We start from the raw sequence: 14,780 nt of genomic DNA, 5'->3' as shown, positions 1-14,780 counted from the left end.
GACTGAAATAAATGCATTCTACGTTGCCTCAGCGGTGATAAGCGCCATGCAGGAAGAAGGAATTACTCTGTGGCGTGCCTATAGAAGGAATTCGGAGAGCAGGTCTGTAAAAGGACGTTCCTGCAGACAAACGGAATCATTTAAAGTCCTCAGTTATCATGTGGGCATTGAAATAAACTGCTTATGTGAGGTGCGCCTATCCAACACCTGCAAATACAACAAAAATGCCCCTAGTAATGTTGCTGCCCCTTGCGGCTGCAATTTGTAAATGTTGCACCTATTGATTACGCCTTGTGGCTCTGTCGGGGTTCCCTTCTTCACTGTGCCTGAATCATCCCTAGTGCGTGGGTGGGAGGCCCAAATTCGGAAGCGCCACTTCACTATTCTCTACAAAATTAGGTGGTTTGCTGCACTGATAACATTTTCCGTTACGGGGTGCTCTCATTGCGTGGTTTCTGCCGTGCGCGAGCAGCCGCAAATCTTCCTCTATCCTACTCATCCACTGACACGGCTTCTTATGACACGGTTTGAAGACAGGGGAGCAGAGGAGCGGGACCCCAAAACGACCAGTTTATTTCATTTTATTTCATGCCATTTTTGCTGTCCACAGCACCTGTAGGCATTACAGTAGGGGGGCAAAGAATACCAAGTTACAAGCGGGCGAAATACACCTGAGCTTCTGCTATACACAAGTGAAATACACATTTTACATGCACAACGCTCAAAAGCAATGATGATAGAAAAGAAACAGATGCTGAGCGCAACAGGCGACACTCAACTCAACGTTGAAAAGAAAACGCCATTTCATACAATGCTAACAATATCACTGGCTCCACTCTGAAACCATTTTCGGAATAAATTAAGCCTTAAAAATATTTGTACGGCAAGGAATTTAACGTTCTTTTAGATGATGAACTGTACGTTCAGAGACATAGTAAGGGCTCCTAATACACTTATCTTTTTCTATACTTACCGACAAATGGTATTTATTACGAAATAATTTTAGCCGTATTTTTCGTCGTCTATTGTCCAGGAGCTCCGAATCTAATTCTAGCTTTGTTCTTTTAGCGTTTAACTGCCGTTCATAATTTTCTGTGACACAGCGTGCTGCAATGTTCTGTATGCGCTCTAATTTTCGTTTTTTTTGTATAGTCGGCGGATCCCAAAAAGTGCATGGATGGATCTCACTTTATTCTTATAACGCAAATGTCGTCAGGCTAATAGAAACTTTCGTAGATTGTGGCCAAGAATTCCAATGCATGACCCGCCTTGGCTACGGTATCGTCAACATCACGATATAAATTTAACTCTGGGGTAAAATACTAGCCAAGATACTTGTACCCAAATACGCGACACAACAAATAATTATTTGATGTATGGGATCGAAATTGAGGGTTTCTTTTTTGTGTACACCATATATACTGCGTTTTTCATTTTGTGCACTATGATGATATTTTGTCCATATTATGTTGAATTGTATAGGTGTTCATTACAGAAATATGTATCCTAAAGAGCGCACAATCATCTGCAAAGAGCCTCATATTGGATTAAATTCCATCAGTGATGCCATTAGCGCAAAGCGAAACTAGTAGTTGCCCCAACACGGATCCTTTATGGCACCGAATGAGGCCTGTGACCTCCGCCGCCTGAGATTGTGCGCCACTCACAACAAATCGAGTTTTCATTCGCAAGTATTCTTTAACCCAACAAATTACTTGAAGGTTAATATTGTAAGCATACCTTTTTTGAATCAGGAAATTATGAGGTACAGTATCGAAGGCTTTCTGAGAATATAGATATATACAGTCCACCGCGAGTCGCTTGTCCACGGCATCGGCTAAGTCATATATAAATTCAGTTGGTTGGGTGACACAGTACAACGTACCCATTCCGAGAAACACGTTGATAAGTGTTAAGTAATGAGTTCACGCTCAAATGCGCTGTAACACTGGTGTACAAAATGTGCTCTATTATTTTGCATGCGACACATGTCATTGATATAGGGCGATAGTTTAAAATGCAGCTTGTGGGGACTGCGACTTATAAATTATCTGTAAGAACGGTGCAAGTAGACGCGCACGCTGCAGAAATTATTAGTCAACCTATCAGGCCTCCTACCTTTTGAGCTAATCCAACGCTGCAAGAATGCCTCAATACCAAGTGTTCTTTTCACAATGTCTTTCATATCAGTTATCTGCCTATTCGCAATCAGTTCGCCTTAGCCATCCTGCTTCACCACCGGCGTGATAAGAGAACTGAAATTCTGACAAAGATTCAGCCTCGGCTACGTCTTCGTCTGCAGAGTTATTGCCAGTCACAAGGAGCGGAATCGAGAGATTACCTCGTTGTTTTGTTTTGAAATATTTCTAAAATTTCTTGGGTTTTTTTTTGCAGCCTTGCATGAAGTGTTTCTTAAAACCAATTTTTAGATGCCTGTATAGCTAGCTTTACTTGCCCTGCTATTTCCTGCAGTTTTTGTTTCGCAATTTTCAGTGCCCGTCAACAAAGCAAAGCCCAAGAAAATTACAAAACATCAGGTGAGGACAGGACAAGCGCTACAATTGACAAACGTTTATATATATATATATATATATATATATATATATATATATATATATATATATATATATATATATATATATATATATATATATATATACCGTCAGGTCCAACGCGCGCAGCGATCACGATGTCACTGCCTGGAATGTTCCTCGCGTACTTCTTCCTCTTCCCAATTACCCGCGGGACGAAGAAAAGACATCCTGGCGACTTACGGTTGAGCAAGACGGCAGGTCCGTAATAGGGTTTAAGGCGCAGGACATGAACAATCTCGCGTCCGGGCCGGCGTAGATTATGAGACGGCGTAAGAGGTTCCACCACATAACTAACCGGAGAGGTGCGCTTCAGAACTCGGTATGAAACATGGTATTTAGCAAGAAATTTTGAAGACAGTCCAGCAGCATTGGAAGGTATCCGCAGCCACACAAGAGCGCCAGACGAGAAGTCTTGTGTCGAGTGTTGGTTGTCATGGTTGCATTTGTGGCGGTACTGGGTGTTAGCCGTGAATGCGCGGGCAATTTGTCGACAGTCTTCCGCATGCTGGGCTGCTTGAGACGCAGGAGTATACTCTGATATGTCTGGCTGATACGGGAGTATGCTATTGTAAGCGTAGGTGACATACGAAAGGATGAGGTCCGAATTTTAGTGGTTGGAGGAGACGTACATAGAGAGCATGTCGCCAAGGGTACGACTGAAACGCTCAGTGAGGCCATTAACCTAGGGATGATAGGTGGAGGTGGTTCTATGAATAATGTTGCACTTGGTGAGCAAGGAGTTCACAACGTCACTCAAGAAAACGCGTCCACTGTCGCTGAGTAGCTCTCGAGGTGCGCCGTGGCGAAGAACAAATCGCTGCAAAATCAGGGAAGCTACTTCTGACACTGTGGCAGATAGAAGTGCAGCGGTTTCTGCATACGTCGTCAGATGATCAACGGCTACGATAGCCCAGCGGTTGCCGGCTGCAGTGTAAGGAAGCGGCCCGTACAAATCAATGCCGACGCGGTTGAAAGGGCGTGGTGGGCTGGGTAAAGGCAGCAGCTCTCCAGCGGAACTTTGAGGAGATGGCTTGCGACGTTGACAGGTGAGGCATGAGCGAAAGTACGAAGGTGTATGTACATGCCCCGCCAGTAGCAACGCTGCCGGAGACGAGTGTATGTCTTGAAGACGCCCGCGTGACCGGATTGTGGGTCAGCGTGGAAATAGTCACAGATTTGCGAACGTAGCTGCCGGGAAATTACTAGCAATCACTTGCGGCCATCTGCGCAGTAGTTGCGGTGGTAGAAGAGGTTATCACGAATGGCGAATTGTATAAAGGCAATTCTGGATAACTACTCGAGCGGTGCATGCTGCTAGAGGCTTGATATGCTGAGCGCTGGCCGTTCGGAACGAAAGTCCCGCCATTAGAGTCTTCACTTTCTTTAAAGCGCTACATAGTTTTGCGTCCATAACCGAAATCGCAGCACCAGTGTCAATTAGAGCCATGAGAGCAACACCCTCGACGAAAACTTGAATTAAGTTTGCCGGCGACAGATGAGGACTTGAAAAGTTGGACGGGGTCGCAGTTCTCATCTCAGGAACTGCGGCCTCTAGTTTTCCTCACGTAAAGCGCTCTGTCGACGTCGCATCGGAGAGATAGAGCGGCGTCGCGGCGACGGTGAACGGCGGTCGGACATGGCTGAGCGGTCTGGGGAGAAATGACGGCTGGCTGGAGGCTCAGTAGGCGCGGAATACTGAGGCGTCGAAGACCAGTACCCAGAACCATGAGTAGGTGGTGCCGACACTGGTAGACGGTTTCGACTATAACGAGAAATATGTCCAGCCAGCCCGCAAGTGTAACAAATTGGCCGGTTACCTTGTCGTGTGCCAGGGGTTGCGCGGTCTTGGAGCCGGTCGAATAAACTGCGCAGGTTCTCGAGCAAGGCCAAGAGGTGGCTGACCGTAGGCAGGTTGCGGCACGGAGCATATGTAGGTGGTGGTCGGCAGCAACAGCCGCATATGTCAATGGGGCTGCGGCAGGCATGTATTTAGGGGCTGGAGGAAGAGATTCAGCTACTTGTTCTTGAATAATCCGGCGCAAACTGGGAGCTAGGTGTGAGGAAGGCTCTTCATGGCAGGACATAAAGGAGAGCTGTCGAGCAACTTCTTCCCGAATGAAGCTCTTGATTTGTGGCAGCAGCGCAGAATGTTCAACTGCATCTGTCAGGCCAGCAAGCGACTCAGAGTGCATGGTGTTCGTGCGAGTTATGGCCCTTTCTTTGCGCAGTTCATAACTTTGACACAGTGTGACCACTTCTGCGAAAGTGCGGATATCACGAGCAGTCAGCATCTGGAAGGTGTCGTCATCAATGCCTTGCAGAATGTGCTTAATCTTGTCGGCCTCTGACATCTGTGCGTTCACGCGCTTGCACAAGTCGACGACGTCCTCGATATAACTCGTGAAATTCTCGCCAACCTGCTGAGACCGCGCACGCAAGCGCTGTTAGGCGCGGAGTTTCCTCACTGCCGGACGGCCGGAAACTTAAGAGAAACTGGCTTTGAACAGGGACCATGATGGAATGTCCGCTTTATTGTTCCGAAACCATAGATTTGCAACGCCGGTAAGATAGAAAATCATGTTGCTTAACTTCGTTTCCGCGTCCCATTTGTTGTATGCGCTCACTCGGTCATAGGATGTGAGCCAGTCCTCAACGTCATGGTCGTCAGTGCCGCTGAAGATGGCGGGATCTCGCTGGCGGAGGGAGCCGGGACAGATGATGGCCGAGCCAACTTGTACCGCTTGGTGGTTAACGTCCTTAGGCATCGCAGGAGATGGTATTCTGCGGCTGCGGAGTTCCAGGGCGAGAGGATGGATCTCACCTCCACCAAGTGTAAGATGGGGGTTTATTGAGCAGATCATCAGGACTTGATAAGCAGGACTGAGCAGATCAGTGACGAGCCCAGCGACAGCGAACACCGTCAGGTCCAGCACGCGCCGCGATCACGATATCACTGCCTGGAATGTTCCTCGTGTACTTCTTCCTATTCACAATATATATATGCCTTTCACCATTACAAGGGAAAGAATGTACGGCATGTTCGCGTGCCGCCTAAGCTAGGAAATACAGCTCCGTTTTTGATAGAGCCACCGACGGATTGCTAACGCATTTATCCCCTGAACGTACGATCTGCGACGCTTCCACAATCTTCCTAGTCAGGCCGGTGGGATGTTGATGCAAAGCAATTTTTTTTTCGAAAAAAAAGGACTGCATGGTGTCTCACGGACACACTTTTTACAATGCGAAGCTTAACGTCCGTCTATGGCAATGTTGCCGACCGTTTTGGAGTGTTCTTGCAGCCTGACGTTCAGACATCTTCCAGTTGGGCCGATGAAGTCGAAAGCCAGATTTTCTACACCACACCCTTCTGGAAATGTACCAAGAGATCCCTGTGCTTGATATTGCACGCTAGTCTTTGCGTAAGTGTTTTGCGTACGTATTAATAGGACCGACAATCGGGCGAAATTGGGCTTGATAAAGCCAGCCTAAATCATGCAGAAGAAAATACTGTCCTACGAAAATAAATCTGTTTGTCATAAATTCAAAACGCTTTAAAACTGGAACAACACGTCGAGCAGAGAATCCGGTGGGCGATAAAAACTACAGGCTTGTGATGCGATAAAAGGTTATACGCAAAAAAATGACAACACAGCCTTTAATTGCATTACAAGATTCGAGCCTACTAGTCCGACAACTCTCGTTGAAAAACTAGAGGTGGTCAAAACTTCCGGCTCGATAGCACCAAATAAAAAAGGCGACCTCACATACACCGACATCAACCATAATTTGACTATATGGCACAGAACTGTCTACTAAAATAAATACTCCTCCACCACACATATTTCTATCTTCCTATAACACCTAAAGCCTGCAGGAAATATTGCATTGTCCACATTACTATCGCTTAACCAAGATTGCGTACCCAGTAGTACAGATGAGTTGACCATAACTAATAATGCGGGGAATTCTTGAACAGTATTCTTGATGCTAAGGCAGTTTATTAAAGGCCAGGAAAAGCGGCTCTGTTTGGATTATCGGGTTATTTCAGAGCAACCACTTGCTTTTTTCCTACATCATAAACTAATGCATTTCCATTCAAGCGCAGAGTGTCGCGCTTGAGGAGAAATTTGTTACCTTCATGCTTTTGTGACTAGCCGAATTCCCACAGGAAGTTCCTTTTTCGGCGTATTGCTTCTGAGCAGCGCTCCGATATACTATTGAAGTCCCTTGCGAAGCTTTTGCATTTACAAATATGGCCAGTTCTTTCCCTCTTGATATTTACCTAAATATGAGCGCGCTCAATCAATATTGACGGCCTCCCTATATTTATTTTACGGATGTCAACAATCACCGTCTCTGACTGTATTTGTTTCAGATGGACCAGCGTCTTTTAAGCCCCCCCCCCCCCCAAAAAAAAAACAAAAAAAAAAACAACATTGCTGCTTCTGCTTCGATTCTTATGTTCATCTACCTTGGCCAGTAGTGATGCTATCAGGGACCTCTGATTGTCACTGTGACTGCGACATTCATTGATAGTTTCCTTTAGTTGCTCAATAGCAGATAACTTACATACAAATACCCAACGCTGGAAATAAGCTCTTCCATAGCGCTCTTGTTTTCGGTCTGTGCGGCTTCCATGGCGTGAAGTTTAGTCCTTTTTCATTTTGACCTTGCAAGAGTTGCTGTAGCGTTTCTTCAGCAGGAGGTCCAGGATTTCGATATCTCCATAGAGCAGCAGTAGAAGAAAGTAAAAGTAAAAGTCAAAACGTTACAACAAACAGAAGTGACGATTGGAACGAGTTCTTGACTGAGACTATGAAGTAAAAAAAGCAAACAATGTTCGGGGTGGAACAGACAAGACATAACCTGCAAATACAGGAAACTTCTCATGTTTAATAACCTGTAACAGCAGCAACAACAGCGCTAGTGACATCGCGTCGGCACTGCCTGTACCACGTCCCACTGTAGCACAGAGCTCGACCGCCTTTTGTAGACCATTGATAAGACCGTGGGCAAGCTGAAATTCATAGGCTGATGTGTTTTATCGGCCAAATTCGGCAGCGTCGCACGTGGAAATCGTCTCCACTTCATCGCTATCGGTTTTTGGGCGTTTAATTGAGACTCTAAAAACAGACTGTACTGTTCTTGAATCGACACAGGATTGCTGTAGAAGAAAACACCTCCAGCCTGCAATAGCCGAAAAATAGCGTTAGTGGCATCGCTTCCGCACTGCTGGTTAAGGTGCATCCACACGACGGACCACGGACTGGGCCGCGGACCGGTCACGTGGGTTGGACCGCGGATGATCTGATCCGCGACGACATCCACACGGCGGGCCCAGAGAGCAGACGACAGCGCGGACCTGGAGGGGTACTCTCCACCCCGCGTCTCGCCGATCTCCTTGTAGCGCACTGCTTTTGAGAGTACTCGTCAAAATGGAGGCCGAGTGGAATCGGCAGCTGGCTGCGTTCGCTCTAGCAATAGCTATTGACGACGAAGACGACTTGCGTGCTAGCAAACGGCGATGCTGGCAGAAAGACTGGATATACCGAAAGAATCTCGGTGTTCAGAACCAGCTCTACAAAGAGCTGCTGTTTTCAGACCCAGGCGAGTACCGGCGACTTCTCCGCGTCACTCCGGAGCAGTTTACGCAGCTGTTGTCGCGCGTCGGACCCAGGATTGCGCGACAGGAGACTGTGATGCGCTCACCGATTTCGCCGACGACAAGACTGCAAGTCACTCTTCGCTACCTTGCGTCTGGTTAGTAACGTTTACTCTGAATTATTATTCCATGGCTGTGCCGCTAGGTATGCAAAGCCTCGCATCCTATGGCACACACGCAAAACACACGCAGGAAGCTTAACGCTAATATATTTGTAACGCTAAAAACAAACTTGTCATCTCCATGCGCTTACACTAGTTACACCTGCAGCCAGCTATAAAGTACACTTAGAATGTAATTCAGCAGAATGGAAAGTTGGGTAGTTGAAGGCTGTTCATGATGAATAAGTGGGCGCGAACGGAACATAGGCACAAAAGGAGGCAACAATCTTCTAGACTCTGTAAAGTCCTCGGAGTGGTTTTCGGGATATCTGACTTGGAACGACACCATTGAATATCTTGTTTCAGCACATACTCACACACAGTCACTGCTAACAGGAAATAAAAAAAAAAAAAAGGTGAGAACCCAGTGACAACTAGGAGCAGTCTTGATTTTTTTTTTTTTTTAGCTGAGTGTTATACGTAACTTTAGATTGAGGTTCCACATTTTCTAACAAATGCCTTTTCATTTTCTAGGAGAGAGCCACTACTCGCTGAGCCGACAGTTCCGGTTGGGACATTCAACAGTTAACGAGATTGTCCCAGAAACCTGTGACGCAATTTACCAAGAGCTCAAAGGAGACTACCTGAAGACCCCCAAAACAGAAGGAGCCTGGCAAGAGGTGATGAAAGAATTCAGGGAGAAGTGGCAATTTCCAAACTGCCTAGGTGCCATGGATGGGAAGCATGTTGTTATTCAGAAGCCACCACGATCGGGGTCCATATATTTTAACTACAAAAAATCATTCAGTATAGTTCTGTTTGCTGTGGTGGACGCAGCGTACAAATTTATATATCTTGACGTGGGAGCTCCAGGGTCGCAAGGCGATGCTGGTGTTTGGCAGACAACACCACTCCAACAAGCTATGAAGGACAAGAGGGCCAATTTGCCTGAATTGGTCAAAGTGGCAGCTACGCCAGATATATGTCTGCCACCTGTCTTCTTAGGTGATGATGCCTTTCCTATAGGAAAGAACCTCATGAAGCCATATGGAAGCATCCTTTTGTCAGCTGACCAGAGAGTCTTCAATTACAGGTAAGCTCCGAGGTACATGCTATGAATTTTTGAGAGTGCCAGTGTATTCCAAGCTGGAGACTAAAATAGCTAAAGCATAAACCTTGGCATTTTCGCAGTGCCACAAATTGTCAAAATACCTGGCAAACAGGACTCTCAGACACAATCTTAACAGCCACAATCAATCAGTAGGTACTGTACATAATGCACACACTAACGAAATAAACATACCACTTAATAGATTACCGTGTGTTTCACTGTGAAACCATTAATGTAAGGGTGAAAATATTTATTGCATTGTGCTTCTTGTGTCAAAGAAGGTGTAGTAGCATGCATGAGTGCCCGAAAGGACGCCTCTCTCGCCTTTAACCATTTACTATGAAAAGCTGAATGCTGTCATGTATTTCATCATTTGCATTTTGATTTATAGAGTAAAAGGGTACGTTCTTGGCCAGATTAATATGCAGTACTCTGATTCTAACTCGAGCATTACATAGGATAGGAATGCTTCTTCCATGTTCATGGTATACCAGCAGTCATCGTCATATATGTATGTAATACCCCCTGCAGAGGGTTTCAAGGAAATGAAACGACTGAAATGCCATTGAATTTTCTCTAATGCGAGGCAGCTATGACTGCCTGTGCATGCTGTGGATTACAATGGTTGTGATTACTCTTCCTGTGGTGTCGTTTCCATTTCTTTCACTTACCCTGCCCTAGCCGGGTAGTCCAGTCTTTTATCAAAATGAACCAAATAGCCCACAAGGCTGTTCTACGACGAGTGCATGACCTTTCTTTTTTAAGTTGTCAACCTTCATTTTGCTTTATGGCATAATTTGTGTTTTACAGGCTGTCCAGAGCTCGGAGGGTCGCCGAAAACGCCTTTGGGATTTTGGCAAATCGCTTTCGGTGCCTGCACACAGTAATTGAAGCAAGACCGGACAGAGTTGTACCTGTCGTCTTTGCAGCTTGCGCCCTGCACAATTTTCTCAGCCATGAGATGCAAGCTCCACTGGAACAGTGTGTGGAAGATGCTAATGGCCACGACCACACATTTTTTGGCTTGCAACAGGCAACACGTGGACGACCCAATGCATTTGGGGCTGCTGTGCGTGAGCAGCTGTGCTCATACTTTAAGGACAGAGGTGCAGTGCCGTGGCAGCAAGACTCTGCTCACCTCAACAGCCACCTCACAGATATAGTCTGCTGAAAAAAAAAATCCAGCCAGATGACATTTTTTAATCAGCAACATCAAGGCGTGCAGTGCCATGGTAGTAAGGCCACTGATATTGGCCGCTGCAGCACATAGTGTTTTAAATAAATAAATAAACATTCAGCATCTTCATTCACCTGCATTCAAGTGCCTTTCGATGACTTCTAGAATTTCCCTTTGACATTTCACTTGTCTGGTGGTGCTCATCTGCTTCATTAGTGCACCAGCATAATTAGCAAAATGTGTTGTTGCATCAGGGACAGGTGGCTTTTGTAATGCATTGGCCAGGGTCTCGAGAGCCGTCTGCCTTCTACTAAAAATTGCATTTGATGCAGCATTTCCTCTACCATGCCTTGATTGTTTTGCTGGTGGAGTGGGTGCTCTATGTCCACTGTGCTGTGGTATAGCTGCATCTGTGCCGCTTGAACCTGGCTCTAACTGCAGAGGCTCCATGTCATTTTCTGCATCACGCTCGTCTGGCATCTGGCATGCGGCAGGGCTTGATGTTGCCAGAAGATACTCTTCAGGCTATAATACAAGCACATAGCATCAAGGTTACTTGCCAAACAGCCGTGAATACAAAAAATAGATCATTTCTATGCAGGAAAACTTTGCGGCTTTCGGAATGGTTACTTGCTAAATGAAAAAGAAGCATTGCGCACTTAAAAAAAAAAAAAGTGCACGCATGCATGAGCAGAAGCTCTAAATCCTGAATACAAACCAAGTGATAAAGGGTTGGGGGTGAGCGTCAGGGCTCAAGTTAACAACAAAAAGCAGTTTTTCTCTGATAAAAAATGTAAAATGCTGAGCCGTTTTAATGAATGAATAGCTGGTAGACTGCACAGAAACGTTTGAGAACTTTTCACGCTATTATAAAAAAAAAAAAAAATGTGCAGTAAGTCTTGTTTGAACATGTGCAGAACATGTAAATTTCAGCAAGTGTTCTCGGCACACTAATGTAGTGTCGGTGCTATAATATTAGGAAATGTACTTGCCATTTCTGCCTCTTCTGAAAATGCTTCAGTGGCATACCGGTGTCCTGGGCGTGGCACAGCATCAAGAAATTTTAAGCAACGAACGAATTTCCATTTCACGTTATAGCTGTCCCCTCGTGCTTGACCACTTTTCTTTTCATCCACTTTATTCTTTTCTTTACGGTATGTCCGCCGCTTGTTCGCGAAGACTGTTTTTAGCCCTTCTGTAATGAAAAAAAAGTATATATATATAGTTGCACTCCGTGAATAGGATTTTTCGTCGATGTGGCACGTAAACACAATAAGCGAGGCGATCTGTGCACGGTATGCGGAAACTGGACACAATTCACGAGCTAAGCTTGCTCTACGTATTTATGACGCTGTATTTATAGAGCTGTAGTCGCGTACCTAAGAAGACATATTTTCAGCGCACTAAACAGCACGCGTGAAAAACAACGAAAATGGTCATACTTGCACCAACTAACACCATCCGTCATCCTTCTGAGCAAGAAGCCTAACCGTACACAAAGGGGTACAAAACACGTTTTACTTACCCACACTGTATGGCCCGTACGCAGGGTATTCAGATGACATCTGCTTGCAAATGTTTATCCACAAGAGTTCTTTCTTCGGACAGCTCATGAAGTCGTCTCGGCTGCTGTCCCACAAAGTAGGAAATTGTTGCACGAGCGCCAAAAAGTAAAATGTGGCGTCATCGGACCAGGATGCCATGGTTGCAGCAGCACGTGAAAAACAGCTGATCGCCCGCGCTATACCCGCGCCTGCTTCGAATGAGGCGATGCTAGCGATGGCGATTCAGCTACCGAGCGAGAGATGCCAGCGCTGTACCGTTGCCAGACCCAATGAGTGCAAATCCTCCAAAAAGTCCGAGGGCCGCCGCTAGAAAAAATGCTGCCGGATTTATCGCCCGCTCCGGTCCGCGGACCTGACGCTGACTTGTCAGACCGGAAGTGGTACGTCACAACGGACCAAGTCCGCGGGCCAAAACAGGTCCGTGGTCCGTCGTGTGGATGCACCTTTAAATGCATTGGCTTGGCGATCGTAGCCATTGCCCTAAGTTCCTGTGCGCCAGCGTCTACGCCCCATCAGCGGCTCAATTGTTTGCTTTCAGCACATGCGTGCGGAAATAAATGAAGACGACCATCCGCGGCTTGCCTAGTACATCATTTGTAATATTGTATATACCACGCGCTAATGTGGAGCCGAAGTATTTTATTTCCTTGTATGCATGCGTTCTTTATTTCACGCTCAGCAACTGTACATTATGTATGCATCACAGTTTTTTTTTTTTTTTTTCGAAGAGTTTGCCACAAGGCATAAGTTGAGAAAGGGGGAATGGGATGCAGGAGATAGAAAGTTAAAAGAAGGAGTGCAGTCCAGTTGTGCTTATGAATTCGAGAAGGTTGGCAGTATAGCGATTGTCCATTGTCCATTTGTCATAATCACTATCGCGATTCCACCGCAGGCCCACCTTCATGATTATCCGTTGCCTGATGTGCGTTGTTGATGGACACGTCCACAACAAGTGGCGCACATCGCAGACGTCAGGTGGAGTGTCACAGTGAGGGCACCTGTCAGTCACTGGTAGGTCTTTTTCCCGCCATCGATGTCGAACAGATGGGGTCAGAGCCGCCCCTGCCCGGATCCGGCGCACTGTCACCTCCTCCTGCCGAGTAAGACTACGGGGGAGAGGGTGCGAACACGGAGGAATGAGAGCGCGTGTTCGGTGGCGCAGAACTTGCGAATCGGAAACGTGGGACAGGAACGGATCTGGGGGAAGAGGGGAAGGTGGTGGATCGGCTGATGTGTTTATATGCGTCATAGCATCTGCTTGTATGTTATGGGGATCGCCAGCATGGCCGCGAATCCAGTGTATGCGAATAGGACATGGGTACTTTGAACATAGCAAATGTATAGACTGTGTTATTTGGAATGTGCGTCGAACGGCCTTAAGCTGTTTAAGGGCAGTGAGAGAGTCTGTGTAAAGATGAACTGCATTGAATGTAGGAACTGGTGGGAGGGAATGTATAGCATTGTAAATTGCTTGGAGTTCCAGTGCCAGAGGGGTGCACGTATCCGCGGTATATGTCACGTGAGTGTTGAGATGCGGATGAGAGGGACTATACACGGCAGTAACTCCTCGCTCTGCAGTATGTGATGCATCGGTATATAATATGCACCCTTCAGGCAGATGTGCGGATGATACCGACGGGGAAGCAGTGGGGCGATTGTCCGTGAGCTGGCAGTACGACCATGGAGGTAGTTTCTTTAAATGATGTAATTGTAAAGACTGTTTGCGAGCTCTGTTTGCCGTCCGCTGATCAACGAGTTCAGTGAGCGTATTTAGCTGGGCATACTCCTGAAGTACTGGTATGGGTGTTAGGCGGGGGAGGTACGTTATTGCACGCATAGCCTCACGATTGATGGCCTCAAGGGAGTCCCACTGTCTGCGGGTGAGACGTTGAAACTGTGCCTGGTATATTATACGTGGCTGGAGTACAGAGCGAACAAGCTGGCGGGCCGTGTGAGCACGCGCGCCGCCAGAGCGCATAGCTATGCGACGAATGAGACCTAAAGTAGCGTGAGCGGTCTTACGGATGGCTGTCAGCCACGGTGTGCCAGTCCCAGAGGAATGTAGAAGAAGACCAAGAATACGAACGGTTTGTACCTGAGGAATTGGGGTATTATCTATCATAAAATTTATATTGGGAGCTTTCCGTAAGCCAGCTTTATTTCCAATTCGAATGAAACAGGATTTTGTATGCGAAAGATTTAGGCCCAAAGGAGGGAGGCGAAATGTCAATATATCCAGCGCATGCTGGAGGGCCGCCTGATGGACAGACGTATCTGGGTGACAGCACCATAAGGTTATATCATCGGCATACGCAAGCACCCGTATAGAAGGGATGACCTCTAGGGCTCGAATAAGTGGAATGAAGGCCACATTAAATAAAGTAGGGGCGAGAACGGAGCCCTGGGGCACTCCTCTGTTTGAGGGGAAGTGACCAAAGGGCTTTCCATGGACACGCACACTGAATGTTCTATTTGTTAGAAAGGCGTGAATGGCGAGGAGAAACCTGTGAGGAAGACCAAGAGTTTGTCTTTTGAGAATTTAGAGAATTTAAGAGAATGCATCACAGTTA

Source organism: Amblyomma maculatum, chromosome 11 (genome assembly GCF_055883805.1).
Source record: "Amblyomma maculatum isolate TAMU_Amacu chromosome 11, ASM5588380v1, whole genome shotgun sequence".
NCBI lineage: Eukaryota > Metazoa > Arthropoda > Arachnida > Ixodida > Ixodidae > Amblyomma > Amblyomma maculatum.
The sequence above is the reverse complement of the archived record's forward strand: the minus strand, read 5'-3'. Positions refer to the sequence as shown.